General features: G+C 36.3%; 1 protein-coding gene and 1 long non-coding RNA gene across 7 annotated transcripts in view; one reads left to right on the top strand and one right to left on the bottom strand.

Annotated features, from left to right (window-relative positions):
- Positions 1 to 26086, top strand: part of ZFPM2 (zinc finger protein, FOG family member 2) — a 459697-nt gene that overhangs the window by 363982 nt on the left and 69629 nt on the right. The gene's annotated exons all lie outside the window — the stretch shown is intronic.
- LOC135364079 (uncharacterized) overlaps positions 7508 to 26086 on the bottom strand; it is a 21273-nt gene continuing 2694 nt past the window's right edge. Inside the window, exons 2-4 of one of the 2 annotated variants that reach the window (XR_010410556.1) lie at positions 12734 to 12934; positions 9533 to 9665; positions 7508 to 8932 (exon numbers count right to left, since the gene is read on the bottom strand). This is a non-coding gene — a long non-coding RNA (uncharacterized LOC135364079). Of the gene's footprint in view, positions 8933 to 9532; positions 9701 to 12733; positions 12935 to 26086 lie in introns of both variants that reach the window. The other variant, XR_010410555.1, reaches the window with a different exon arrangement.

Here is a 26086-nt window from a genome sequence, read left to right as displayed (position 1 = left end):
CCAAGATGAAGTTCTTTCACCAGGCATATGCATGAAGAACCAAGAGCATTCATTAGCTGCTTCCTTCTTTTTTAATACTCCTTTATTATTAGAAAATACAAATATGAAATAATTTTATTCTACTCTAACTTGATAACCTTTCTTGGAAAGACAATTTAAAATTATATTCTTTTAAATTTCATTTTGTTGTATCGATAAGCTATAAATAACATCATTTCAAGCAAGTTCTGTGTGTATTTTTGAACTGACCTTAGTCTGAAACATGACAAAAATTAATCAGACCAAAGTGTATTTTGTGAGTGCTAATTAGACTCTGATACTTTTCATTTCTAATCTTCCTAAATGAATCAGCAAGGTGTTTTTTCAGAGTTCGGCTTCATGAGGGATCTACTTAAATTTGTATCATTGGTTTATAGGAATTCACCATTGTTAATTTACACATACTGTTAAGTTTTTACAGCTTATAGTTCTACTTAATGATCTAGTTCACCTGAATCTGTTTAGATCAGTCTCCTAAATAGTCCACGTGGAGTGAAATTTGCAGAGGTAGGGGATTGAGGAGAAAGGGTGTCCATGGTCATGGAAAGATAACTTAAGTATTCTTAAAGCTGTTTAGGAGACTGATAATAGACAGACACAAAACAGAAAAATGTATCGGGATACAGATGACCTCTGATGATCTGACAGCTATTCAGTTACCAAAAGTCTGATGATCCAAATTTAGAATAAAAATATTAAGCCAAATATATATCCAGATTTTCAAGTTAGCAAACAACTTTGGATCTTAAATTCTCTCCCTCCTTTTCAGTGAACACATGGTTATCTGCTAATCTGACAAACATAGTGGATAATCTGAGTCTAAGAGATAGAACCTACTTCATATAATTTAAAAGATGCAATCGTGCATACTTTATAGTCCCACTTATGTCCTACTGACCTCCCAAATTTGAAATACATGGACCATAATAAAGGTTAGAGTGAGCCCTTAATCTTAATTATGCATTTCGCAGTATTATAAATGCTGAAAGATTACTTCCAATGTTTGGTATAATCTTACAGGGTGCAGATGTGGTTCCCTTTGGTACATGCCATCTTTACTGAACTAACAATTTCCATAATGCTGTCACATTCTGCATGGGAAGCAGATTTAGAGATAGGTAATCCATGTAAGGTATTTTAAAGCCAGCTTATTAAAGGATTGAGGCCTGCTGTTAAATTGCATATGCCTTCAATTGCTATGAGGAGCAAACAGCCACAAGAAGTGTAGTCAATTAGCCAGGCTAGAGAAAGGCCTATTTAAAGTTTGATGATATAGCCTCTCAACTTTTACTTAAAGCTCCTTTTAGGTTTATATTTACCCCATTAAACTGTATTTCATGCTATATACTGTAATGTAATTTTCCCAGTAATCCTGGAGTGTAGATATTAAGAATTAGGAATATTTTTTTTTAATTTATATCCTGAGGTTACAATTGTAAAATTTGTCTTTTTCCTTGATAGTGGTATTATTTCAAAGTGGGAACCCACACTTTGGGTTTTTTTTTTTTAACATTGCTAAGTGTGAATGGCTAAAGTAATTTCAGAGTACATAATCGTGTTTACTGTTGCTGTACTGTGTCTTTCATATGTTGAGAGCCATGTGTAAGAACTGGGATGAAGAATGTCTTACCTGTGCCCTCTGGTAGTTTTGAGTTTGTGTGTTATCTTCAAACAAGGGGAGAAGGTTAAACTGGTCCTTAAATTCATTTTCAAATCTCTGAATCACAGGTTTTGCTATACCATGATGTGTTCTGAAAACATACGTATTTTCTCTTGCATTTCTCTTGTGTCTTCCACAATGCCTAACTTAGCTCTCTGCAAACAGTAGGCATTCCGTCTAAGTTGTTGACTTGGCTTTAACTGAAATGAGTCCTAATTACCTTTCTCTTAATCTTGAGCCCACCTATCCTTTCCAAGTTGTCACTTAGTTATCTGTTCTTGATTCCTGCATTTCTTGTATTCCAGGCCAGGGGCTCCCGAAGTGAAAGGGACACTAGGGAAGGTGGCAGGGAAGGAGATGGAAGGGGTGTCATTCATGCGAAATACATTTGGGGGAAACCATTGGGGATTTCAAAATGCATATCAACATTTTTAAAGGTCCAAGATACCTTATATCAAAGAAATCTCCTTTCACTTTCTTAAATCCATGGGCCATTTTGTATTAGAAATAATATTAGAACTTTCATTGTTATTTCCTAGACAACAAGACAAGCCAGTTTTTAACCAGTAGAAAATGGAATATTCCCAAACTGGGAAAATTTGGTTGAGCATTTGATAGTTTTTAGATATATTATGGACAGAGTTTGTAAATTGTACAAAAAATAAAACAAAAAGATGTTTAGGGATTGAGTTGTAAAAATAAAAATTAGTAGTTTCCTGGCTATACACTTTATATAGTAAAAATAATAAAAGCCGTGGGATCTGTTATTGCCACTAGGTTATAAAGCTTCAATGTCAATGTTGTTTAGACTGCATGTACACTGATGTGTTTATCTAGAATATATTTCCATCAAAAATACTTCTACTTTATTCTGTTTCATGTATAATCAAAATCAGTTCTTTCTCTTCTCTCCTTGTTGGATTCTTTTGAGAACCTGGAGGAGGTAGGCAAGACACTATTTTAATACATTAACCTAAGCCAATGGATTTGGGGAGTATGCAAGTAAAAATGAACACATAAGTTATTTAAAAGAGAAGTGCAGTTTAATTTACCTAATGTCAAACATGAGCAATATTACATCTCTTTGGATTTAATTGCAAATTTCAGTCTTTCTATAAGGTGTAATTATCTGAACATCTTGCCATTAAAATTAAGTGTGAGTGAATTTTGACATATTCACTTTCCTTTGTAATAAATGAAAGGTAATATTTTTATTTTGAAATATTTATAGTGTAAATTACCAAAATGGTATTTCTCTTCTATTCTAATAAATCTGTTTTTACATAAGTGCTAGAGGTTAATGGCTAGATTTTAAATTGCTTTCCATTTTGATAATAAGTGGATTTCCAAGAGAGATGATTTTATTAAAAGAGATTTTCGTCACTCTGATTCTTTCTTTATAAGGAAATAGTTCATATTTGCACAAACTCAAATGTAAAATATGAAGCCTAATCAGTATTTTTTCTAAACACACAATTATGAACATTATTTTGAAGGACTTTCCTCTCTTAATAATGTAGTTGCTTTTTTGTGCCTCTATTTTAAAATATATCTTTTTTCCCCCTTTCTACAAAGATTGGATATTTTTTCTCATAATCAAATAATAATACCTCTCAAAAGTGAATAATGGCAGTGATTCCACTGAAAATTAACTTTCAATTAATGCACTGCAACTGTGATCAAATATTGATCAGTTTCTTTATTTTGTGCATGATTGCAAAGTGAGAAATATAATGCAAACCCTCAAATAATTAATCCAATCACACTGAAAAAAATTAGACTAGTTACACAAAGGCATAAAATAAAAATACTTCGCATCTGATATTTGCTGTGTTATTTATTGTTGTCCTATACTAACTGCATTGTTGTTTATGATAAATATTAGTAGAGGGCAATAATCTTAGGCATTTTTGAAGGGTCTGCTAAACTCAGAATTATTATTGAAAAGTGAAATGTAAATACCTAGATCTTCGATAACAAAGTAATTAAAATGTATGGTTTTGCCTAGTGTGTATAATAAGGGCTTATATTTGATCAACCATAAAAGTTATTTAATCATTTTAACCTTGGAATACTACCCCACAAAACACTACTTAATGGAAGTTAGCTGAGACGCACAGAGTTTCAAAACATCAGGTCGGCAAAGCAAGAGGGCCCAGAAAATTCAAGCCCAGCTTATTCTGACATAATATTATAGCAGGTTGCATGGCAACCAGTGGCTGTGGATTTTGAAGTTACTTTATCCGTATTCAATGAAGAAAGACTTAGCTGGAATTGATTTTAGTAATTTTCAGAATTAATCAGGTATTCAAGAATTATTTAAACAGACATTTCCTAGGTTTCTACAATTTAGAAATACATATGTAAAGTCTGGTTGGCAAAATAGCACCAGTTACTGATTTCCTAGTTATTTGTTGTTGTTGTTTTTAATTATGTTATGTTAATCACCATACATTACATCATTAGTTTTTGATGTAGTGATCCATGATTCATTGTTTGCATGTAACACCCAGTGCTCCATGCAGTACGTGCCTTCTTTAATACTCATCACCAGGCTAACCCATCCTCCCAACCCCTCCCCTCTAGAACCCTCAGTTTGTTTCTCAGAGTCCATAGTATCTCATGGTTCATCTCCCCCTCCGATTTCCCCCCCTTCATTCTTCCCTTCTTGCTATCTTCTTCTTTTTTTTTTTAAACATAGAATGTATTATTTGTTTCAGAGGTACAGATCTGTGATTCAACAGTCTTGCACACTTCACAGCACTCACCATAGCACATACCCTCCCCAATGTCTATCGCCCAGCCACCCCATCCCTCCCACCCCCCACCACTCCAGCAACCCTCAGTTTGTTTCCTGAGATTAAGAATTCCTCATATCAGTGAAATCATGAGACATGTCTTTCTCTGATTGACTTATTTCATTCAGCATAACACCCTCCAGTTCCATCCACGTCGTTGCAAATGGCAAGATCTCATTCCTTTTGATGGCTGCATAATATTCCATTGTATATATATACCACATCTTCTTTATCCATTCATCTGTCGATGGACATCTTGGCTCTTTCCACAGTTTGGCTATTGTGGACATTGCTGCTATAAACATCGGGGTGCACATACCCCTTCAGATCCCTACATTTGTATCTTTCGGATAAATACCCAGTAGTGCAATTGCTGGGTGGTATGGTAGGTCTATTTTCAACTTTTTGAGGAACCTCCATACTGTTTTCCAGAGTGGCTACACCAGCAGTTTCCTAGTTATTTGATTAATGATACATATTAGATACTTACTGATAGATTTGTTACATCCTGTAACTTGCGGTAAAGCTGGTTATTTTCCAGAATTTCAATGAGACTTTCTTTAAGTGATTTCCTGTTGACTCCATCACTGTCAGGTCCTTCATGACAACACGTTTTTCAGTTTTTTTAAAGTTCAGATTTTATTTTTGCTGTAACCTGCCGTTACCTTGTGTTATCAAGTACATTTCCCATTTTATGACAAACTGGTATTTTTTGCTGTTTTAGTTGTTAAGATAGCTACATAAAAATGAAGCTTATTTTATCAACCATATTTTAGATTGGGTAGGGAAATAGAAAATATTTCTCATTTCCACGTTTTGTTTTTCCTAGTTTTATCCTGGAATGGAAGAAGAGAAACAGCAGAAGAGTTGGCTATAACTAATGTTTGAAGTATATTTTCAGACATCTGACAAGCCAAAGTCATATTCTCTTAGGATTTTCTACTTGGCAAAAAGATAGAAATTTCTGAAATGCTATCACAAAGTCAGTTCTGTTAATGTTTCTTTGACTTCGTAATTACGTGGAGCTTTACAAAACATTTGATCTTATTATGTGAAATTCCCTACCTTTTAGCTTCTTTTCTATTTCCATCTTCTGTTAATAGGTAAATTAAATTAGAGCTATTCTAAAAGTATAATAAAAACCTCTCTTTGAATAGCTTAGACTAAAAGTAAACTTACTACTTACTCTCTGTAAAGGAATTCTGTACGATCAAGCTAAAATGACAATGTCTTGGAATCATGGAGGCCAACACACTTTCAAGTGAATCTGCTAAATAAAAGGTGGTGATATGCACTATGCTACCCATCTTCAAATATATCATCATTGCCACATCAAACAGTGTCAGGATGGCTTAAAATGTGCATCATTTAATGCTACAAAATATATGTTCACAAATTCATTCCTCAGGGATGAAAGAATATTGTCTAGAAATACAGTCTTTATGGTGGTAATGGTAAAGTGACTATTATGAAGAACTGCATCAACCAGAAACTGCAGTCCTTTTAAAAACTGAAAAATATATATATTTTTGAGCCAGAGGTCTTCTCATTTCAGCGCAAACAGAAATCACTGCTCAGGCATTCCAGGTTTGATATACCCATACTACTCCGGTCTTTCTACATCTTTTCTAGACTTCAGTTGATTTAATTCTTGATCACTCGTTTTATAATCAGCAGTCTTGGATAAAATGTAACATAATTAAAACATCTTGGATTGTGTGACATTTCACAAATAAATTCCAAACAGAATTGGTTATCAAATCACAGCTGTAGTATGAATAAATCTGTTGTACAATGTTGTTCATTAGTTGACAGGAAGTGTCTGCTCAGCTTTTTAAAGGGCTGCTGCTGGGTGTTTGTTTTTGTGTTTGCTTTTTTGTTTTGTTTTGTTTCGAAGAACAAGTGAGGTTCCATCTATGAGCATCCTCTCTGCGTTAATTTTAAGAGATGGATTTCAACAAGTAATAGCTAAGGCATTAGCCACAAATGTATAAGTGCAGCATGTGTTAGACCTTCCCACAAGAAGGTCTTTAATATAGGGAGGTTTATTTGGACATCAAATGTTGGTGAAAAGTACTTTGAAAAACCATAAATCATTTTGCTGCACTATAAAATAGGATGGCCCTGGCAGGGTTATGGGAGTATTCTTTGGTAGATTTTCCAATTCTGTCTTTTCCAGGGCATGTTTCTTTGTTTTTTGTTTTTGTTTTTTTTAGAGAACTTTATTATTTTTTAAGATTTTATTTATTTATTTGCCAGAGAGAGAGAGAGAGATTGAGAGCACAAGCGGGGTGGGGGGGGGGGAAGCGACAGGCAGAGGGAGATGCAGGACTTGATCCCAGGACCCCAGGATCATGACCTGAGCCAAAGGCAGATGCTTAACCGACTGAGCCATCCAGGGCATGTTTCAGTGCAGGTTTTTTGTTAGTTTGATTGTTCTGTGGGGTTTTTTTGTTGTGGTGGTGGTGGTGTTACAGCTTTTCTGCTCAGATTTTACCAACAGAGCTTTTCCCAGGAGAATATTCTTTAAAGGCAAAGAAGGCAACCTTAGTGCTAAAATTATCTCCTTGTCTTACAGGAGAAGAACTCATGTTTCAGTACGGTACATGAAGGAGTTGATTGGTCACCCTTCAAGTAGGCAGTTGGGAATCCATACGAGTCCTCACAGACTATCTGTGCCAATGCTAGAAGAATCCAGGTCATATATTTGAAAACAGCCGTGCACTTTGGCCTTGTGCCTTGCTCTCCCTTCAGACAACCAGGTCAGCAGCAGGAGAAGAGAAAATGCACTCCCTTGCTTTTTGTTTCTCTCTGACATTGTTGAGCCAAAAGGCACAAATATAAGGACAGAAGATTAAGACAGGCAGGACTCATAGGAAACTTAGTCCAGTATTATCTAAAATAATTGTTCCAGCTATTTAACACTGTCCAGAGGGAAAAGAAGCAAACAACACCCAAATGAATACTGAATGAATGGGTATCACTTGGACTTCATTTTTTCCCCAAACAGTGCATATTCTGTTGAGATGATACTAGGCCAATGTTAGAACGACCAATGTTAAGAACTGATGAGAATGGGTCACCTATAGGAAAATCTGTCCACTTCAGTATTGGAAGAAACAGTTTTATTAGTAAATACTAGTGCATATATTCCCCATGTTTCCCAGGTTTTTCAGTAGACTTTATAGGCTGAACTAATTCAATTTTAAGGGTAACACATACAAATTTTGATTCGTGGGCATATAAAAAAGAATGAGTAAATGCGAATAGTCATATTTTAATTTTATTAGTGATTTTGTATTATTATATAGAAGCCCAATCTTTCATTCCTTTCATAATATATGTTGAGTACCTACTCTCTACTTGGCACTATATTTAATGCTGTTTATACAAAGATTTATGCTTTAACCCTGTTCGTCAGATATTGAGAGTAAAATTGGACAGATAAATATGAAAATAGGTTTGTTGTGGTGATCATTTTTTACATATACAAATATCAAATCTTGTACAACAGAAACTAATATAATGTTATATGTCAATTACATCTCAATTCTTATAAATATATGTAGAAAAACAAAATATATATAATATAAAAGTATATATAATTGGATAACCCATTTCTGAACTTAATGAAGAACCTAATGTTTTTGCTAAATTGGTTTTCCTTTGATGCTATACCACTGAAAAAGTAACAGAAATAAAACTGTGCCTATTTAGTCTCTCTTTGTATGTAAATTTGTACTACATTAAATCCACAAAAATTACAAGAACTATCTTTTCTAAATCCTGAATATGCCAGGAGCTTGGATGCAGCTTAAAGAACTGAAGGTTGTATGAAATGTCATGCCCTCTAGAGTTCTAGCCTGATTGTTTTGATATCTTACATTTGAAATCTGGGGTCCCATCCATGCTCTAAGGCTGCAGAATTAATTAAGCTATATCATATTAATTAGGTAACCACCTTCCCCCTTCAAACTCCCACCCCGGCCAACGTGAACAGATCCCAGTTTCCTTAGGAAAGAATATTATCAGAATATGTTGCTGATTCCAGCTAGTCAAGTTTAGCTCACTAGAAAGAAAATAAGTAGCTGGTGTGTTGCATTTAATTATGGAAGGCTGCAAGATTCCAATGACATATTTACCTCATTTACCTAGATGATATTCTAATATTTATTAGGTCATTTGAGAAACATCTGCAATACTTAGATAAGATGTGCTGTCTCATCAGGGAAAGTGGACTACAATTCAACTCCACAAGGCACTGTACTTCTTGTGTGAATTCCATTTTGGTTTCTGGTGAGGTCTCCCTCTTGACCGTTGAGCTCAGTGGTTAGCACATAACACCAGGAAGGCTTATGTGGCAAGTTGGATTCTCCTATGAGCCAGTTAGTCTCATTACAGTGATTTTCGACTGCAGCCTTTTACCTCAGGCAACCTGGTCAAATGGAGGACAAGATGACAGGATCAAATGATCATGGGGGAGAAAGTGTTTCTAAATTCTAAGTCAGTATATAATTAAGAGATTAAGGTTTAATTGTGGTATTAATATTGGAAAGCTAGTCAAAGCATGTTGCCATATTAAATCAGTATAACTGCCTCTTTATGTATTTTCTGAACTGATACATTCAATCTAAAATTAATTATATGAAGGTGTCTAATTCAGTGTAGTATATATTTGGGGGCATCATAAATTTTAATAGAAAATTGCATGAAAGCATTATGTTTGTTCAACATACAAAAGGATTAAGTTTAGGATTATTTTACATTTACAAAATATATTAGAAACTACAATATGGTACCCATATATAATGTGTGACATCTACATTTTCTACTACAGTATTTTATTTCTGTTGGAGTTTGCATGGACCAATAAAGAGCAGTTCTTTTCCCTTCCCATTCAAGAGGTAACTATGGTGTGTGGCAGATGAAAATCAAAATAACAGCATTAATGGATTAACGTGATTGCAGATCATGATGTATTTGTGTTAGCCAAGTGGGCTGCCTCATAATGCATTCAAGACTTAGGGAGATTTACCATCAGAATCACGAGCAGCACTGGACAACTACTGGTCATCCTGGGCATGAAGTGGACCTTGAGGTTTGTTCTCTGAAGGCCAGCTGGCTCCCAAAAGAAGGAAGGGTGGAAGGGGCAGAATCCAGTACCACATCTAAAACTCACAAATCAGAAAACTCAGTCTCTCCCCTGGAAAGAAATGAGTGATAGGGCAGACAGATTACAGGGCTGTTTTGCTAATAGTTACCTCTTCCTTTAGAAATGTGGAATAAGCAACCTTAAATCTAGTAATGAAATTTCACATACGGTTTCATTTTTGTATGCACCATATAGTTCATATATTACCTTAACACATACTACTTTACTTAATCCTCACAGCGGTCCCGTGTGTGTGTGTGTGTGTGTGTGTGTGTGTGTGTGTGTGTGTGTGGCTATCCATATTTTATTCATGGAGGAGCTAAATCTTAAATAATTTAATTAAATATTAAGTAGGCTGTGTACAATACCTCAGATGACGAGAAACAGCCAAAACCAAGATGCTTAAGTCCAGTGATCAACTGTTAATACTCTTCTTAAAAATTCTGAAATGATTCAAACCTAAACATACATAGGATTTGTGAAAATTTTAAGTTGCTGAACAAGGGGAATTTGACAGCTTCAAGATTATTAATAGTGACTAAAATAGAAAACTCAGAATCAATGCACAAACGCCTATGATAATATGAAAAAATGAAGACCATTGTGTAAAAGTGCATTGGAATGAATGCAATGAAATTTATTTTAGTCAATTTGATTAAAATGGCCAGTGGATTACTTTAAAACAAATAAACATTTTTCACTTTATTTTTTCTATGAAATTGATGTTATATCCATTCCAAAGCTTCTTTTTTTTTTTTTTTCCACTTTTTGTGTCCCTGGTACTGAGTATGGCAGAAATAAATCACTGATCCTCCTTGGTTTCAATCACACATCTAATGTTTCTTATGAAAAATACTAGCCAGTAGTATGTACAAAAATTATTTATCATTTGTTTTCTTACCTGAAGTGTTCATTCTACATAGCAAAGAGAATAGGCTCTTAGGTAAAGGTGACCCAATAATGTAACATATAAAATGGGACAATTAGGGAGTGAAAGGAGGTATAATTAATAATTAGTCTGAGACAATAAGCATAAACTGGCACTTATTAGGAAAAACATCTAGAAGCAGTTTGATGTACCTCATTTAGCATGACATTTGTATAGAGAACACATACCCTGCACTTATAAGTTCCAGCTCTACTTTGTGGGATCTGGGCTATTGGTCGGGTAGCTAACACAAGTCCTATTCAATTTATGGCCTTGGACTGTGGCTAGTTGATGAACTGTTTGTTACCTATCTATAACAAGATAAGGAGGTTGCACCAAAATGTAAGTGTGCTATGTTACTAAGCATACCTACATGTAATCAGGTGACTGAAGAACATTGACACTGGATGAAGGAAGCAATGAGTTAAGTTACATTATGATTACTATCCTGATACTAACTTTTCATCCCCTGTGAATGTGGCCATCGTAATCAAATGCATTGTACCAGAAGTGGGGAGAGGTTACAGACACTTTACCTCATAGACATTCAGGGAATACATCTCCTTCAATCTTGGAATTCTTTGAGCATTACTCAAAGAATAAGTTCTTACAGTTTTAGGAGCTTGCCTGGAGATGATAAGAATCAGCTCTTTAGTTCATAGCTCATTGGCTGGAACTGGTCATCTGACGCCAACCTAACTGCTGTCGAAGCTGGGAAGTATTCAGTTTCTGTCAGTTAATCTAAACAGTCTTGACCATCCTCTATCGACCATAGTTACAGCTCATTAGAATTAAAAGCTGGACTAACTGGACTTATTTGGGTTTTTAGGAAGAAAACCTATGCCCTCCATCTCCACATACATATAATAATAGAAAAATTGTTGTAGAATATCATATTGGTTATGAAAATAGCAAAAATGATATAATAGTTCTGAGCTAGTCATTTTAGGATTTTGTGTAATAAAGATATCCAGTTGTATGTATTTTGTTTTACCCCATAAAACAACTTTCCCATTCTTGTTCTTTATTTCCTTTAATGTCATAATAATTGTGTGAGATACGCACTTTTATATCTGTTTCACAGATATAAAAATTGTGGTCCAGGAAGGATCAAAAATCTTGTTGAGGGCCATTCTTTTAGAAAGCAATAATCAGTACCTCCCATGTTCCAAGCCTATGCCATGGGTTAAATCAAACATGAAAAAGTAAAATGTAGGTTTTCTTGCTCCCATTTAGTACTCTTGTCATAGAATACAACTTCTGCATTAGAGTAGAGATATATTTTAACTGGAGTTGTTCTTTACTCCAACAAAAATTGGGGCTCAAAGCATAGGTTTGGCAACTGACCAAATAGCTGCTTTATCCTTGGTGGTATCCAAAAAAAGGAATTTTTTGCCCTTGTTTTAAAGTAAATCATTGAATGTAACATTCTCACTCATCAAATGTTACCCTATTTAATTTTAAAAAATTAATTCATTTTGCCCATTTTTATGATTTTCTATATTACACGCCCTTACGGATACTTCAGTGGAGGTGGTCATGGATTATACTGTTGTTCTGGGTTTTGTTTTTGTTGTTGTTGTTTTTGTTTTCTTCTTCTTCTAAAAGTTACCTCATTGAGTTAAGGGTATGGAGCTAATGGAGCCAAGATTAAGAGATTCATACATCAGAGATAGCTTTATGGTTCCCAGATTACATTGCTCAACCCCACCAGATTTTTCAAAATATACTTACATAATACTTAAAAATTAGGGGAAATAAAGTATCATGCAGGACCAACCAAGAATAAAAATCAACTGAGCATGCATAACTAAGAGTAAGTCAGTGATATTATCTCTGTACACAAAGAACAGCAGAGCATACTGAATTTAATAGATGGTACTTTAATCATTATTTATTTAAGAGAGATCTTTAGAAACTTTTTGTAGTATGATACCTGAAAAAGATATGAAAGTTTAAGCTGTATGAAACTTTCAGGGTGAAATATGAAACTCTCTTCTAAGGTTTTGGATTTCGTTATGAAACTCAAAACTCAGCCCCATTTTGGAGGGGTTTGCAAACCTTGGCTACATTCAAGCATTGCACAAGCTTTAAATCTAAGCTAACCTTTTTATCTGTTATAGGAATTTGGAACCTTATTTTTTAAGTCCACTTACTTCTTAGTCAGTCACATAGTTTTTTTTGAATCCGCTTTAACAGAATTACATGTTGTTACCGTAAGACTCAAAAGGTTCTTTAGACATTATTCAGTCTGACCCATTTCTTTCAGGAGGAAGCATTTCTGATCCAGCCAAGATACAGTACAATTCTTGACTCTGTGTAGTAGTAGTTGCAAGCAACTTCAAAATCTCAGCAGTCTAAAAAAAACAAGTTTTGATTGTCATTTATACAGTATGTCTGATGTGGTTATCAGAAAGGTTCTGTCCTTTGTATTCACTCAAGAATCATGGATGGTACAAGTCAACATTGGCTTCTTTGATCACTTTCGGCAGGGGCAAAGAGGGTATGGTGAATTACCCATTGGCTCTTAATGAGCATATTACTCTGTCATATTCCATTGGCCAGAGCAAGTCCTATGAAAACGCCTAATTTGAAAGTCAGTGGAGACGGGAAATCCTTTCATATGCATGAAAGAACAGGAGATCTGCACAAATTGTGCACATCCCTCTAGTCTGTCTTCAAACTGAGAGATACAGAGAGAAAGAAATTATCTTAGAAATCAATTTTACTCTTTCAAAACTTTCTAGAAAATATATTTCATTTTAAATATTGGAACCTCAGTCGCGACATGTCTAAAAATATACAGGTATCTTCGTGTGTGTGTGTGTGTGTGTGTGTGTTTCTGTAGGTGTTGGTAGAACACACTCCCACGCCTAAGCTGAGCTCTTTCCCTTACTAGCTGGGTGACCATAGACATTTGCTTGATATTTCTGTGGCCTCAGCTTCTTCATCTCTAAAATGGTTCTAATAATAGTAAGCAGTTCATAAGGCCATTGTTAAAACTCAGTGAGAAGATAGATGCAAGGGGCTTCGCCATATCCTGTTGCAAAGTAAACATACAATACATGTTGATTAATATTTTGGTGTTGCGGCGTCCTCCCACCTGGCCTACTTAAAATCTTGATGTCATTTTTGTCTCTGCCCTCTTGATCTTCGCCCCCTATACCTACTTGGTCTTCAAGGCTTTTTAAAGTAGGCATCAGCAAACTATAAACTATGGTCCTGCGACGTACAATAGTTTTTATATTTTTAAAGGGTTGTAAAAAAACAACAACAAAAAGCACGTTTGCGACACAAAGCCCAAAACGTCCTCTGTGTGCCCCTTGAACGGTTGGCCAGCCCCAGCTCTGACGTGTCCCTTGTAGCAATTCCCTCCTTCTGTGGCTAACAACCACATTTATTCCACTGCTGTCTCACTCCTCAGCTAATTCTCTGGCCCCAGTTCACTTCCCAATACATACTTAACCCTACCATCAGATTTCTGCCTAGAGGACAAGTGGCATGTTTTCTACTTAAATTTATTCCTGAATTAATCTAGCAACAGTAAATATTTACTGAATTATTTTCTGATAGATTAGATTAGTTAATAGAGAAGGCTCTTAGAGTAGCATTGTTAATTTGAGGACTACATGAGGAAGATTCCGGTTTATTTTAAGATGGGAAAAGGCCAGGGCACCTGGGTGGCTCTGTCGGTTAAGCATCTGACTCTTGGTTTCTGCTCAGGTCATGATCTTTCAGGGTCATGAGATCGAGCCCCGCGTGGGGCTCCGTGCTCAGCAGGGAGTCTGCTTGAAGATTCTCTCCCTGTGCCCCTTCCCCCACTTGCTCTTGTGCTCCCTCTCTCTCTCTCTCTGAAATACGTAAGTCTTAAAAAAAAAATTGTTTAGAAATATGGAAAAAGACCTAGGGAGGAGCCAGCAGAGAGGTGTAAGTTGTCTTTGGAACAAAAAATGCCAGGAATAAGTGATGGAACAAGAGAGGAGAATGCAGAGCACCACATGGTAGTGAAAGAATTCATCCATCCTCTCTACACATACCTAATAACACCACACTGCAGAAACATTGTTACAAGACAGAGACACGGTGGTGAACAAGACAAAAGAAGGGTGGGCCATCATATAGTTTACATTCTGAAAAATTGGAAACAAATCATCAGGCTCTTTCTTGTAGATTGGAGGCAAACCTACATGACATTAACCTTGTGAAGTAAATTGTATTGCCCCCAGTATTTTCTGTGAGGAAACCAATGGCAAAAGTGTGCAAGAACCAAATCATCCTAGCTCTCATGAGCCAGTTATTAAATTTGGGGAAATTTTGTAAGCCAGTTTTTAAACACAGACATTGTTCAAAATAAAATTGCATAAATCTGTAATTACCTAAATTATGTTTCAAAAAAGGTAATACACACTCAAAACCTATCACATCCCAATTATTTCAGTACAGTTGACTATTATCTATGCTATTGTGATGATTTATATCTACTCTGTTGGTAGTGTGTTACTTGTTCAATTACACATTGCCAGTGAGCGGGAAAGCTGGAAGTTCGGCTGACATATCTGACTGACTCTAATCCTAGTATTGTAACGTTTTTCAAATTGTGGTTCTTAGACAGTCTGCACCAGAATCCCCAACAGCGAATAAGCACTGTAGTTTCTTGGACCTGGTGCCAGACCTCCTGATTCAGAGGTTCTGGGGCTGGGACCAAAGAACCTGGAATTTTCATATTCACTCTAGGTGATTCATGTGTTCTATTAGGAGAACCATTTGATCTTCATCCTATTTTCTCTCAAACGTGGAGTTACTACATTCCTAAACAATAAGATTCCAACAATCTGAAATAAGCTGTCATTTTGGAGGACGGGGTACAGAAAGAAGAGATGTTGGCAGGAAAATTGAAATTTTTCTTTTCTTATTCGGTAGCCTAAGTTACTTATAGGAAAAAAAGTTTAATGGGCATGCTTGACTTTATATATACATATTTAGATATATACACACATATGTGTGTTGTGTATACATGTATGCATGTGCGTGTATGATCCACACTGTATACTGTATATGATAATCTTGGCCAGGTATTTTTAAAATGGCAATGACAACCCCAAGGAGCCACTCCAATACCACCTTTCCCGTGGTTTTCAGGAAATCTTCCAGACTTTGTTGAGAAATCATGTGCTCTTATTATCAAGAATTTCCCAGAAGGGGTATATTCTGTAAGATCCTCCTGATTTAAGTCAGATCCAGATACCGAAAGAAAACAGCCAGCCACCTCATAGGCTTTTCACAAGTCTAAAAGAATCAGAATGCTATCCCAAGGTCTGCAACCTTACTCCTTCCTATAGTTTATCAACTTCCAAAGGATTTTAGAGACTACAGCACAACAGGGTAGTCACTTAAGGCAGAAGATTCATCTCCACCAATGCTGAGCCCTTGTTACAATGGATTAATCATCAAAGTCGGTTATTCTGTCAAGTTCTCCAAGGGTGAAATCACACATCCTACCACTGGTGTGTGAAGCAGTCATTACCTTCATCTTACTGGCACGGATACAAACTGTGAGTAACTTTTATGCAGAGCAGAGGAGGAAGTGCTGATACATTTAAAAGGGAGCTGCTTCTCCAGCAGCACCTGGCCAGAAGTTGCTGAAAAATTACACTCCATGCATGTCTTTCAATCCTCGCTACTGATCGGTCAGCAGCTATTACAAAACTATCCCGATAAGAATCTGTTTGGAGCTTCTGGGATCATATTAACCAAAATGGAACCACTGAGTCAGAGAAAAGCAAAGAGATGAATCAGAATAGCTAACATCTCTTTTTTTTTTTGCCTGTTTACATCGTATCAACCTTCAAGGCAAAACTGAATTCTTAACTCTTTGCACAGTTTTCCTTACCACCACTGAGCTTACCCATTTCCCTCTTCCCATCAACTCCCAGCTTCCCGATCACTGCTAGAATGTCATTGTTTCTTGTATTTACTAATATTTGCCTTATGTTATTTGCATTTCCTTGACATGTGATTTCTCTGATTAAATAATTAGCTCTTTAAGGGTAGAAACTACAATATGGCTTTTTCTATGGTGTCTACAGCGTTGAGCACATTGTAGATACTTAATATATTTAAGTTGGTTGATGGTTCTATTAAATGGAAAGATACTGTTCTCAGGCTTTCGTGATGCACTTTTGTATTTTAAAAATAGCATACAGCTGAAAGTTATGGATTCAATTATAAAGTATTTTCTTTGACTATCCTTATCAGTTAGAGTAAGAACAATATTGAAAGTATTAATATTTGGGATCAGAGAGAAGCCGAATGTATTTTCACATAGTTTGCTCTAGTTTCCTAATGCACCTTCAGATGCATTATCTTTCCACATCCATGAGGAGTAGCCCCAAATTCTAGTGGAGGGAGAAGGCTCAGAAAATGGTAAATCGTTTGTCCGTCATCACATGGTTAAGAAGTAGCTGGGGTGGGACTTGAACTCTTATCATTCAACTCCAAGTTTTGTACTCTTTCCACTCTAATACCTATTACTTGGAGCCTTGAGTTCTTGTCTTTGACAGTAAGATACTGTGTGACCTTGAGTAAGTCAACAACCTTACTGGGAAGGTCTTAGAACATACATAAAATAAAATAAGTGGGGTCCAAAAATTTGGCCACCCAAAATGTGGGGTCAAGTATTACTCAGTCATTGGTCACAGCTACCCTGAGCAGCTAGCTAGCTACCTGAGACTTCTGAGGTCTGGCTTCTAGAAGTAGGTCCCTGGCTGCGGTTTGGTGCCACCTGGTGGCAGTTGTTCACTCTGGCTGATACACCAAATGAGGATGATTCTGGGTGTGGTGACCCGCTAGAACATCTAGAATATGGGCAATAATTCTAGGAATCTCTGGGTTAGTAATGCCAGTTTCTTCTGCCTGGGGCAAAAAAAAAAAAAAAGAAAAAGATTAGTCCTAGAGAATAATCCTCACTCCCACACTAGAAAATGAGAACTTTAGTGTACTTCTCTTTTCGAACGGCGTATATCTGAATTTATGTAATCACCGGGTATAATTTTGTAAGGTATAATTGTCATTTTGAAGCCTTGTGCTAAAAATCAAAAGTGATCATGTCTTTGAAAAGGACTCTTGCAAAGTTTAAGGCACTAACAGAATGCAAGGGATTATCATAAATTGGTAATTCCTTTAGAGAAAATTGTCCGGTGTTAATAATAAATATGACACAATATGCTGGGTTTTTTTCTCATTTTAAGTCCATACATTCTGCTGTTCTGCTTTGTCCTTACCCCGATTCTGTCTTCAAAAGAATTCTGCAAAACAAAGTCAATTGATCCCTGGTTCAAAACTCCTCAACGTTTCAAACCTCCCAACCCTTATTGCTCATTATTAAATACAGTCTTTAATGCCCTACTTTGCTATATTTATGTAGCCCCCTTTTACATACATTTCTTTATTTAGTTTCTACAGCAATTCCATTTTACAAATGAGATCCGGTTGTAGAAAGATGACTTATTAAAAGATTATTCATTTATTAAATGTCAGATTTGATCCTCTAACTCAAAGTCCACCAGCTCCAAACATATTGCTCTTTCCTACTGCTTCTCCTTTGTCTGACATTCATGGTTCTGTATGATCTTACCCCAAACTACTTTTCCAAGTTTATTTCCAGCATCTGCTAGTTTGTTCTTCTGTATAGGTATGCCTTTTTCAAATTTGAAATATGCTACCAGCTGTCATCAGCAAAGCTTACATACTTACAAAAACCCAAGAGATAGTAATGTCTGAATCAGCATCACCATCGTCTTAATCACCAATTAAATTGTGCTAATAGTAATTGAGATGCCTCACAGTATAAATGTACTATGTTAATTATGCGGTGGTTGGAATCACCATGCCTTTTCACTTCTCTTGTAAGTGATGCAAAAAAAGAAAATACACACAATGCACACATACCACGGACATTTTGGCACTAAATAAAACAAAAGCATAACAGTACACAAATCAGGCATTAATAGAGAGGCTGTATCTCATAATTCTTAATATCCTGGTCTCTAGATTCAAGCAGACTTGGGTTTGATTTCCCTCTCAGCCATTTATTAACTTGTCACCTTGAACATATGAGCTGATCTCTCGGACCATCAGTTTTGTCTTATGTAAAATGGGGATGATTATAATAGCAGAACCTTCATCCTAAAATGCAGGGGAGAGTCATTTTAGATAATACATGTAGAGTGCTTACTACAGTGGCTAGTAAGGAGTAAGATCCATTGTGTGTTAGCTATTATTATTATCTTCAGCAGTGTTACTACTATTGTTAGACTTTACTCCCTTCATGTGCCTGATTGCCTAGGTAAGATCAAAGCCAACAGGAGTGAACAATGTAATTAGCAGACTGATAAGTGTCTCCATACCAGCAGTCCTTTGTGATTAATATTTTATGATGGATTCCATTTTCAAATTAAATTTAACAGCCTTGATAGCTATGCAGAGGCCAATACTGGAATAGTGAGTTATCTCATTGGATAATTGGAAATAATGGGTGTCTAGTTTAAATGATTCTGTTTGACTTCACAGGGAGCCACAGCCCTCTGTAACTGGCAGAGAAAACTTTTCCCAATTTACGCATCACATTTACCTTATGCAGAGTATGCATTTATTTTAAAGATGTGATAAGGTCCTCCAGTAACCCGGCCATAGTCAGTGACTGGAGGTTGAACTAATGAGACATTAGGGATGAAAACAGTAGGATGTAAGGCCAGTTTATTATCCCTATGACTCTGCTGATGTTCTTATGAGCCGTCCTGCTCCTGTCCCACAACTCACCCTTGATCTATCACCGTCCTTTTTCAAGATCTGCTTTTCCATGTTTTACACATTTCACAAGATTTATATCTTGTTTCCCCTAAGTGAATGTTGAAACATGTTGAATTCTCTTGTCATCTACAAGTTTAACCTTAAGTTTAAAGAGTTTATTAATTACCATTCTTCACTATTTATGGTTAATTTACTATTAATTACTAATAATCTCCAGTGTACATTATATTGTGCAAGTACTTTCAGTATCTTTCTGTTAAAACCTTAGAGCTGCAGATCAAACTCAATCATTTCATGGTAACAATCTGCCATATAAGCTAATTGGCAAAGAACATCTTTTCTGTCGCACCAATCAGCCAGATCACTCTTGTTTTCTGTCAGGAAAAAGTCTGACTTTATTTTCCAATTCAAATAAACGTTAATTCATGCGCCCAAGACGATCATCTCTCTTTTGAATTCAGATCCTGAAATAGATACAGAGATAAGGCGCAGAACCTTACCAAGAGTTTTGTCACCTGGATGACGTAAGCCTCAGCCACTTGCATTTCAGATGTGGTTTTAAGGGACCTTTCTTTAACAGAGGTGATGCATCCTAGAACCTTCGTTTTGTTTTGGCGCTCTGAAGGTGCGGTAAGAGAAGGGGCTTGTGCCTTTCATTTGTAAAGTGGGAAGTGGACTTGGGTGATACGGAAGATCAAAAGAGAGAACTAGTGAGAAAGTTTGACCACCCCACTGAAGACCTAGAAGATGACTCCCTTGAAACTCTGCCATGCCAGCAAAACCCCAGAACATCTTCACGTACTTTCAGCAGTTCAGGTACCCCCAGCTGCCCATGCACAGAGCGTGATACAAAGTGGGCGCTCAGTAATGAGGTACTGAATGAGTGAATTTTACCATGTTTTATTTAGCCTTTTGTATTATATAAGCCCACCCCCCCAAAAAGCAGCTTATCATCTTTTTCTCACAGCTTATCTCTGCAATGATGATACATTATAATTTTTTTAGGTTTTTATTTTTATTTATTGATTTGAGACAGAGAGAAAATGAGCAAGGGGAGGGAGCCCAACGTAGGGCTCGATCCCAGGACCCTGAGATCATGACCTGAGCCAAAGGCAGACACTTAACCAACTGAGCCACCCAGGCACCCTGACAATACGTTATATTTTAATATCAAACTGTTCTTTTGAAAGTCATATATGTTCACTGAAGTGAGTTTGAAAAATAGAAAAAAATATAAAATATTGCTTTGAATTCCCATTGCTGCCAGTTAGGGTTTTCTCGCCTTTATGCTACTCTGTGTTTAGGTTCTCATTGTTTTTCACTCCATATGCCCTTATTAAAAAATAAAATGTAAAATGGGCACAACAAAGTATTCTTTTGTCCTTACCTTTACCAGACCTTTGGAAATAGAATATTCATTATCCGCTAGACGGTTACACTTAAATAACTTTCTCAGAAAGAGTATATCTGGTGCACATTTCTCAGCCTTCATAAATCTCTGCTCACCAAGTCAGATGGAATTCATCATAGCTGGTATGAGGGTATTCTTTCTCATCAGAACTCTGTACCACTGGGGTATAGCCACTTGCCACATGTGGATATTGAGCAGTTGAGATGTGGCTGATCTGAATTGAGCTATGCTATAGGTGTAAAATATACATCAAATTTCAGAGATTTAATGCTATATCCATATCTATTTCTCTGTCTGTAGATAGCTATAAATATATATATTCAATATAAATTTAGTAGATATATACAGTATACAATTAATGAAATTATATACTTCATTAAGTTTCATACAATATATAAATATTTGTACTGTAAGATATATACTGTTTTTATACTATAAATACATTTTTAAAGATTTTATTTATTTGAGAGAGAGAAAGAGAGAATGAGAGAGAGAGCATGAGAGGGGGGAGGGTCAGAGGAAGAAGCAGACTCCCCGCCAAGCAGGGAGCCTGATGTGGGACTTGATCCCAGGACTCCAGGATCATGACCTGAGCCAAAGGCAGTCGCTTAACGAACTGAGCCACCCAGGCGCAGAGTACTATAAATATTTAATGAGGGGCCCCTGGCCGGCTCAGTCAGTAGAGCATGCAACTCTTCATCTCCGGGCCATGATTTCCAGCCCCACATTGGGTGTAGAGATGACTTTTTTAAAAAATGTAATGAGGAGTGCCTGGGTGGCTTAGTCATTAGGCATCTGCCTTTGGCTCAGGTCATGATCCCAGGGTCCTGGGATCGAGTCGCACATCAGGCTCCTTGCTCAGCGCGGAGCCTGCTTCTCCCTCTGCCTGCCCCTCCCCCTGCTTGTACACTCTCTCTCTCTTTCTCAGCCTCTCTCTCTGTCAGATGAATAAATAAAATCTTTAAAGAAAAAAATGTAATGAGATAATATATATATTATCTTATTAAAAATTTTATATAAATTATAAGTTGATATGACAATGTTTTTGATATATTAGGTTAGATAGAATATATTTTGAAAAATACTTTTACCTGTTCATTTTTATTATTTTAATGTGGCTACAACAAAATTTAAAATTACATATAAGGCTAGTATTTTATTTCTGTAGATATTACCAGAATTGCAATACAAAGGTCAAATGTTTACCTTTGTACCTTTTGAATTGAAGTTTCTCTTTTTTTTCTTCCCCCTGCTTGATGCTTGTAAAAAAAGTTTTTAATTCCTGTCTATCAAAATATTTTCTAGGCTAAGTCTAGATGCCATGTTTGTTGAAACATGGTAAATTCTTTGGATTTTTATTTTTATCGTTAACTTTATTTTTCAATTGTTTTGTTTTCTTCCTTGGATATAACTATGTTCTTAGATCCAATTTCTTTGCCTTTGCAGTGCATCCTCTAAAAATCTCTTTGCCCTTTTTTTCCTTGGAGAGTTTTCAAGTTTGCATCTGCATAACTGATTGGATTGCTTGCATTGTCGATTCTATTGTGTAGCTCCAATGAAATCTCGTCTTGCTTTTACAGTTAGTTTCCTTAAAATTATTTCTTTCAGTCTTATGCAGTCACCTTTGCACATCAACTGATTTTCCTTATGGCTTTTTCCCTCTGTCCCATACTTTTATGTCTTCCTATCTTTGACTGATGGTAATTTATGTTCTGAAAACAATTATCTGATGCATATTGCAGGTGATTTTCAGAAGTAGGCTTTTCCTTTAAGTCAGAATGATGTATACTTCTTCTATTTTTTTAGTACATTTTCCTGGGTTATTTAAATTTACTCATTCTTAAATGAGAAGAATGACGTGGAAATACCAGAACTAGTATTTCCCAAGAGACCAAGACAGTTGCTTTCCATCCACTGGGATATTTTTTTAGTGAAAAGGGTGATATTCCCAACCCTACCAGTACTGCAGCTGTAAATTGGGATGCATGGTCACCCTACCTTAACCTCACGCTCTGTCACTTGAACAGTGGTCTGATTTCCTTTCCAGATGTGCAGCAGGAAGTAAGAGACACAGTTCAGAACACAATGCCTACGATTTATAGGGTTTGGGGTATTGTATATGCTGCACTAAGAGGTCTTCTCCTTGTTCCTTAGATGAGGTCTCCCTTGCTAAGCTATCACCTCCAAGAATGCAGTGCCCTAAGCAAGTTTCCTCTGTTTATTCCCTCTACAGATCCTCTCTCCATCCTCTTCCCAGTTTTAATTAATTTTTGAGAAGGGGTTTATGAATAGACATAGAAACATAGGTTCTTAGGAATAGAGGTGGGAAACAATATCCTGGTTGTGTCAAAAATAGATGCATAGGACCCAAGGTACAGACTTTGTAGAAGCAGTTTACAGGATCAAGAGGAATAAAGTTACTTATTTTTAAGTATATAAATTTCCTCAATTTCCTGCTTGTCTGGCCATCAATTGCTTTATTCAGTATGATTTCAGTGGCCTTTCAGCTGGAGAAATTCCATCAATTTCTGGCAGTAGGCTGGTTCTGGCTTTAGGATGATTCAAGAATATTGTGATTTTTTTTTTTTTTATCTTTCTGTTCTTGCTTGAGTATTTTAATAAAAATTGGAGAAGCTACATTATGATTACCAACCAAATGTTATTTTAATTTTTTTATTGTTGACTTCTATGTAGTACTTAGCATCCTGTAAAATTGAAATCTTCTTGCTTCTCCCTATCTGAAGAGGAGAATGCTGTAGGGAGCCTAATGTTAATAATCCAGATTTGTAGTGATAAAGAGGGAAATGCATTTTTTTTTATTGTGGAAAGAAATGATTCAGCAAAGAGCAGCTAACCCCAAGAATCTTCTGGGCTACTAGTCCTGCAAAGTAGCACTCTCTTGGTACCTTCCCAGGTAGGACCAATCAGTATATAACCCGCAGATGCTTTGTTTGTTTATTTGAGGGTCAGCTTTGTGCAAGTACTGGTCAAGGTGATGAGGATGAGAAACAGTAAGATGTGATCCCTAGTCATAAATGAGTTTATAGTCAATCTCCCTGGAGAGAAAGGATTTACTTAAGATTCACAGTAATATCACATCTTAAGCATGCAATAAATGGTTTAATTGATAAGTACGGCAGGACGTAAAGGAAAGGCTGCTCGCTGCGGGCCACTGGACAAACATCATAATGGAAAGAATATGTGAGTTAAGGTCAGGCAAGACAGGAGTCCTCAGTTAAATTAAGGAAGGACACTAGAGGGAAACTATAAACAAACACTAGGCACAGGAAAGTGTGTAGGATATTCACAGGACAGTAAGCAGAAGAGTTTAGAAAGTAGACAGGAGGTATATAAAGGAACGGTGATAGTCAAATTTGGTCACATAAGTGAATGGCAGTAAGTTCAGCCAGATTGTAGGGTCTGTAAATGCCAGGCTAATGTAAAGATAATAAATCTCCAGAAATGTAGAATCATACTTAAACTGATCCCTAATTAAAGCATTTAAGGTTTTAAAATTTTTATTGTAAAGTTCTCTTTATTGTCTGAGATTTTGGTTGACTTTTTGCTTTTTCTAAAATACACATAAAGTGAAACAATGTATTATGGGGTCTCTTAGGATGTTGTTTAATACTGACTTATGATACTTATGAAGCTAAATCTTTTTTTCAGTTACAAATACTCATTTAATTTCTATTTAAGAGTCAAATAGTTTTGACCTGCTCTCTCAGATGAAGGTTTTGAAAATTTTGTCAACTATCAATAAATCAACACCAACTATTTAATGAATGAGTAAATGGATAAACATCATTAGCTATTACTTTGCTCAAGTTACAAACTAATTATAGCACTTAACTCATTGCACTGTGGCTTTTAGTTGAAAGGAGGATACTGAGCCAGAAACAAATAATCACCACTCATTAAGTCAGTGCTTTAATGCATGAACCTGCCATGTGCTGTAGAAATACAAGGAAAGACATGATGGAAAATGTCTAAAGATTTGTAGAAAATCATCATGGAATAATTGACATTGCGAGATCAGGAAGGGTGACTAGAAGCTCAACAGCAGAATAAAGGAAGGAAGCTATACTAGACAGAAGAAATATCAAGATGAAAAACAAGGAATCCAGAAACATCTATGGTATGTTTTAAAAAAGAAATCAGGCAGCTCTGTGTGGTTGAAGTGTCAGATTCATGGCAAGATGTCATGAGAGATGAAATTGAAAAGATAGTTTGGTGCCAGACTGTGAAGACTTTAAAACCACTTTTTGAATGAGTATATAAATAAGTTTTTAAATGGTTTTTATAACAAAATATTAATAGTACTAATTTCTGGGGTATTTAGAATGATTTGATAGTTATCTAGTTGTGTTCGTGGATTGAGACCAGCCAAGTGTCCTCCATCTTCTCTCCCCCTTTCTAATAGTACTTGTATTAGAAAAATCATAATTTTATAGAAAATATAAATTATAGGTTCTGGATTGAGTATAATGGAATGTATAGAATCTAGAGACTGGATTTCCTATGGTTTCAAGGTCCTAGATATTTGATGTTGTATCACTCAGTATAGGCTGGATTAAGCTAAAATAACCAATGACCCTAAAATCTCAGTGGCTTAAAATGACTGACGCTACATATTCATTGAAAGAGGATCATATGGGGAAGGGAGGGAAAACTGAATGGGAAGAAATCAGAGAGGGAGACAAACCACGAGAGACTCTTGACTCTGGGCAACAAACTGAGGGTTGCAGAAGGGGAGGTGGGTGAGGATATAGGGTAACTGGGTGATGGGCATTAAGGAGGACACGTGATGTGATGAGCACTGGGTGTTATACGCAACTAATGAATCAATGAACACTACATCAAAAACTAATGATGTACTATATGTTGGCTAATTGAATTTAAATAAAAAAGTAAAAGAGAAAAAAAGTTAGCTCTAGCACTGCCCCATAACGTCTTTATTTCATGACCCAAGCTGATAAGAACTGCTATCTGGAACAATGCTTATCCTATGGCAGAGGGAAAAGAGACCATGTTAAAGTCCGAGCTGGTCTTTAAAGCTTCCAACAAGAAGTGACATGCATCACTATGCATACCTTGCACTGGGCAAAGCAGATTCCCTTGACAGCCTGTCCTCCTAGAGAAAGGCAGGAGATCTGTGGCCTGCCACAAGTCCAAACTACAGCCCTAACCCACGTGCAAAAGCTATCCTGAAATTTGAGGCTTCTTGAAAATTCATTCATATTTTGTATTTGAATGGAGTCTTCAAATTAAGGTCCCTAATTGGCTGATT

The sequence above is a fragment of the Mirounga angustirostris genome, unplaced genomic scaffold (assembly GCF_029215605.1).
Source record: "Mirounga angustirostris isolate CCGP_5_RB_7025 unplaced genomic scaffold, mMirAng1.0.hap1 SCAF_4, whole genome shotgun sequence".
NCBI classification, from domain to species: Eukaryota; Metazoa; Chordata; class Mammalia; order Carnivora; family Phocidae; genus Mirounga; species Mirounga angustirostris.
The sequence above is the reverse complement of the archived record's forward strand: the minus strand, read 5'-3'. Positions and strand labels throughout refer to the sequence as shown.